Here is a 6,000-nt window from a genome sequence, read left to right on the forward strand (position 1 = left end):
ATAAATGTTAAATTGTTTGATTTCAAATTGGTGAATTGAGTATTTCTTCAATTGTAAAAACCCAATAAATCTTTCTTCTTCAAATCAAAGAATCTATCATCTTTGACAAATGTAGATATAATGTCACAAAATCTCTTGAGAATAAAACTCAATAGTATAGGCTCTTGAAAAGCTTGCATTCAAGCAACATGTTGATTCTGATAACAACTCATCTGATTATGAAATGACCTTTCAAGATGATTTCACAGATATCGATAGTTCTTTTAATACCGAAAAATCTTGAATTCTGATTCTAATGAGGAGAAATAACTGTTATACTTGACAAAAATGGGATTCTCATGGGCTGAAACTTCAATAGCCCTGGAGAAATGTGGTCCAGATTCATCAATTGCAGAATTGGCAAATTTTATATGTGCTGCTCAAATGACTAAGGCTGCTGATGCAGTTCTTTTGGTAAAAGATAGAAAGTCATTATGCAATGATCCCAATTACAAGCAAATGCAAAACTTGGGCTATGATTTTTGAAAAGGAAGAAGCAGAGGAAGCTTGAAAAGAAACTTCTTAATGAAGACAATCATGCAGTTCATCTTTCAATTCCAATAATTGGTTCTGTAGTTCCTCCCAAACCAGATCAGATAACTCAAAGAACATTTACAGAAGATGCTATTGGCAAATTCATCTTCCAAATTCAATGATTGGTTCTGCCAAACCAGATCAGATAACTCAAAGAACACTTCCAGAAGATGCTATTGGCAAATTCATCTTCCAAATTCAATGATTGGTTCTGCCCAACCAGATCAGATAACTCAAAGAACACTTCCAGAAGATGCTATTGGCAAATTCATCTTCCAAATTCAATGATTGATTCTGTCCAACCAGATCAGATAACTCAAAGAACAATTCTAGAAGATGCTATTAACAAATTCATCTTCCAAATTCAATGATTGATTCTGTCCAACCAGATCAGATAACTTAAAGAACACTTCCAGAAGATGCTATTAACAAATTCATCTTCTAAATTCAATGATTGATTCTGTCCCACCTGATCAGATAACTCAAAGAACACTTCTAGAAGATGCTATTAACAAATTCATCTTCTAAATTCAATGATTGATTCTGTCCCACCTGATCAGATAACTCAAAGAACACTTCCAGAAGATGCTATTAACAAATTCATCTTCTAAATTCAATGATTGATTCTGTCCCACCTGATCAGATAACTCAAAGAACACTTCTAGAAGATGTTATTAACAAATTCATCTTCTAAATTCAATGATTGATTCTGTCCCACCTGATCAGATAACTCAAAGAACACTTCCAGAAGATGCTATGAGTATATTTCACTTATTCCAATTAAGGTTTGGACTGGGATATCACAGTACTTAATCGATGTAGAGCCAGAATTTGTATATTCGAAACCTTTCCATGCTACTACACTGAAAAGGGCTATATTCATAATTCTGCCAATTGAGAACATATTTTCTCTTATTCTGCTTCCTCCATGTGCTGATGCTTTTCCATTGACAAAGAAATGATGGCCTTCCTTTGAGTGTCCAGAAGTATGTTCTTAATGAGTACTGAAAATGGAATCTAGTATGGGTTGGAAGGAATAAAGTTGCTCCACTTGAACCTGATGAAGTGGAAATGCTTCTAGGTTTCCTTAAAAACCATATACAAGAATCTGTATAGAGACATGTTTCCCAGTAATATCAATGTCTTGTTTCTTTTTGCTGGAATCAGTGCTGCAAAGATCGCCTTCTACTGTCTTAGTATATCTTTGAAAACAGATGTGCAAGAACTGAATGGTGATCGGTTGGAGCAATTGATGAGTAGATTTGGCGGATTCGATCTTGTTGTCGGTAGCATCCCGTGTAACAATCTTAATGTTCATGGCTTTAAGATGATGATGATTTGCTTATTTTGTATTCCATGTATTTAAAAGTATTAACATAAAGTGATATTCAGAAATCTTTAAATTATTTCAAAATTATGTTAATTCATATAAAAGAATAAATTGAATTTTCGAAAATAAATTGAATCACAAATAAATTGAACTTGAAATAGATAGAATTGTATTCAAAGTTCTGGCAAACATAAAAATGATAAAAATTCAAATGTCTCAACAAATTATAAGCATAAGTATTTCTAAATTAATCAAGTTGACACAATTTAGAGAAATGATGTAAGCTTTTGTCTGGAAGATCTCAAACGTTGTTGAAATGCTTGTAGATGTGAAGTTTCTTCCAAACTGTCAAAATCTTAAGAGGGTTCAATTGCCCGATGCCTAATATCAACCTGCATTTGAGCCGCCTTTTCAGGTTTTCAACTCAAATCCTTCCTTTGGTTACAAGATGCCCTTTGCGGGTTTTCACCTTGACCCTCTTTCTTTTTCTTCTTTTTCTCTTTTTTCTTTTTTCTATTTTTTTTCTTTTCTTTTTTTTTCTTTTTTCTTCAAGCATAATATTTCTTGACAGAATCTGAGTTTATTAGATTTCTCAGAATTTTTCCATCCATTTCTGCCAAGATCAATGCTCCTCCGGAAAAGGTCTTTTTTACAACGTATGGCCCTTCCCAATTAGGCATCCATTTCCCACGGAAATCTTTATGTATAGGCAAGATTTTTTTTAATACTAGATCACCCTCTTGGAATTCTCTTGGATGTACTTTTTTGTCATGAGACTTCATCATCCGTTTTTGATACATCTGTCCATGGCAAATAGCTTTCAATCTTTTCTCTTCAATAAGGTTCAATTGATCAAATCTAGCTTGGATCCATTCAGATTCATCCAATTTTGTTTCTCTCAATATTCGAAGCGATGGAATCTCAACTTCAATTGGTAAGACTACTTCCATCCCGTAGACTAAAGAAAAAGGCGTTGCCCCAGTAGATGTTCGAACAGTAGTTCTGTATGCATATAGAGCAAAAGGTAACTTTTCGTGCCAATCTTTGTAAGTTTCAGTGGTCTTTGTAATGATTCTCTTGATGTTCTTATTTGCTGCTTCAACTGCCCCATTCATCTTTGGACGATATGCCACTGAATTTGAATGTTTGATTTTAAACTGTGCACAAAGTTCAGTCATCATTTTGTTGTTCAGGTTCAGAGCATTATCTGTAATGATCCTTTCTGGTAGGCCATACCGGCAAACTATCTCTTTCTTTATGAACTTGCAGACTGTGGACCTCTTAATATTGGTATATGAAGCAGCTTCAACCCATTTGGTAAAATAATCAATTGCCACAAGGATGAAACAATGTCCATTCGATGCTTTTGGTGTGATTGCACCAATGACATCTATTCCCCACATAGAAAATGGCCAGGGTGCTGTCATTATATGTAAAGGAGATGGGGGTACATGAATTTTGTCTGCATATATCTGGCATTTATGACATTTCCTTGCATAATCGATGCAATCTGTGTACATGGTAGCCCAATAGTATCCATATCTCATTATTTTTCTGGCCATAGAAAGACCATTTTCATGTGTTCCACATATTCCACCGTGTACTTCTTCAATGACGTTTCGAGCTTCGCTGGTATTTAAACATCTCAATAGCATTTGATCATTGCTTCTTCTATACATAATCTCGCCATCAAGAAAATATCCAGCAGCCATTCTTCTCAAGGTTCTTTTATCAATTTCCGATGCATTTGGTGGATAACTTGATTTTGATATATTGCAGAATATCATGATACCATGGTTTACCATCTACCTCTTCTTCCACACTATAACAATGTGCAGGAATTTCATAAACTTGCATTTTGATTGGCATCATATCAACTTTTTTAGTTGCCTGAAACATAGCAGCTAATGTAGCCAAAGCATCTGCCATTTGATTTTCTTCTCGAGGGAGATAATTGAATGTAACTCTCTCAAATTCTTTCACTAATTCGAGGGTAAAATTTCGGTATTCCAGCAATTTGGGATCTTTTGTTTCCCATTCTCCTCGCAATTGATACACCACCAAAGATGAATCTCCATATATCTTGAGAAATTTGATTTTTCTTTCTATAGCTGCTTTCAACCCCATGACACAAGCTTCATATTCCGCCATATTATTGGTGCAAAAGAACTCCAGTCTACTTGTAAAGGGATAATAAATATTTTATGGAGAAATTAACACTGCCCCGATTCCTCGTCCCAAAGCATTAGATGCTCCGTCAAAATAAAGCTTCCAAGTTGCAAATTCATCATTTCTTCTGACTTCTTCATTCATGGATATGCATAACAAATCTTCATCGGGAAAATTGAAGTTCAAAGGCTGATAATCATTTGATACACGACTGGCCAGAAAATCAGCTATTACACTTCCTTTTATTGTTTTTTGGTTGACATATACAATATCAAACTCAGATAATAACATCTGCCATCTAGCCATTCTGCCTGTCAAAGCTGGTGATTCCATTAAGAATTTCAAAGGATCAAGTTTTGATATCAACCAAGTAGTATGGTATAACATATATTGTCTGAGTCTTCGAGTAGTCCACACCAAAGCACAACATAATTTTTGTATTGGTGGATATCGAACTTCATAATCGGTAAATTTCTTGCTCAGATAATAGATAGCTTGTTCTTTTCTTCCAGATTCATCATGCTGTCCTAGTACACATCCCATCGAATTTTCGAAGACCGTCAAGTAGAGAATTAATGGTCTATCAGGTATTGGTGATACTAAAATGGGGGCATTGGATAAATATTTCTTAATAATATCCAAAGTTTCTTGACATTCTTCATTCCAGACTTCAGGATTATTCTTTCGAAGTAATTTGAACACTGGATCACATTTGTCAGTTAATTGAGAAATGAACCGAGATATATAATTTAATCTTCCCAAAAAGCCTCGAACTTCTTTTTTTGTATTGGGTGGTGGAAGATCTTGAATTGCTTTGACTTTATCTGGATCAATCTCGATTCCTTTTTTGCTGACCACAAATCCCAAAAGTTTCCCGGAAGTTACCCCAAAAGTGCATTTTTGCGGGGTTGAGCTTTAATTGATACTTCCTCAATCTCTGGAAAAGCTTTCTCAGATTTTGAATATGTTCTTCTTCAGTTCGAGATTTGGCAATCATGTCATCTACGTATACTTCAATCTCTCTGTGCATCATGTCATGAAACAAAGTTACCATGGCTCTTTGATACGTTGCCCCTGCATTTTTCAATCCAAATAGCATCACTTTATAACAGAATGTGCCCCACATGGTTATAAATGTTGTTTTTTCCATGTCTTCAGGATTCATTTTTATCTGATTATATCCTGAAAATCCATCCATAAATGAAAACCATGCGTGCCCTGCAGTATTGTCCACCAATGTGTCTATGTGGGGTAATGGAAAACTATCTTTCGGACTAGCTTTGTTGAGATCTCTGTAATCCACACACATTCGAACCTTCCCATTCTTCTTTGGTACGGGAACAATGTTAGCTACCCATTCTGGGTATTTAGATGCCTGTAGGAAACCTGCATTGATCTGTTTCATCACTTCTTCTTTGATTTGCAACAACATTTCTGGCCTCATTCGTCTGAGCTTTTGTTGGACCGGTTTATATTCTGGATTGATTGGAAGCTTGTGTATCACTATATCTGTGCTCAAACCAGGCATATCTTGATAAGACCATGCGAATATATCTTTGAACTCTTGAAGGAGATTTAGCAATTCTTGTTTTATCTGGATGGTCAGAGTAGTACCAATTTTCACCTCTTTTTTTCATCTGTTCCCAAATTCACAATCTCAATCTCTTCTTTGTGGGGTAGAATTTGTTTGTCTTCTTTTTCTACCAATCTTAATAGTTCAGTAGGAACATCACATTCCAGTTCATCCTCACACCCATTGATTTCTTCCAGACATATAGGATGCTCTAAATTTATCACTGGATTAAATTTAAGAATAAACATGCTATTAACACTGTGACACCTGCAAATTTAAGTCGGACATATTTCCGAAAGAATATAGTAAATTTATGAAATAAATAAATGTAAAAATGTAAGAAAATGTAAAGAAT

Source organism: Hibiscus syriacus, unplaced genomic scaffold, assembly GCF_006381635.1.
Source record: "Hibiscus syriacus cultivar Baekdansim isolate YM2019G1 unplaced genomic scaffold, ASM638163v2 tig00113724_pilon, whole genome shotgun sequence".
NCBI classification, from domain to species: domain Eukaryota; kingdom Viridiplantae; phylum Streptophyta; class Magnoliopsida; order Malvales; family Malvaceae; genus Hibiscus; species Hibiscus syriacus.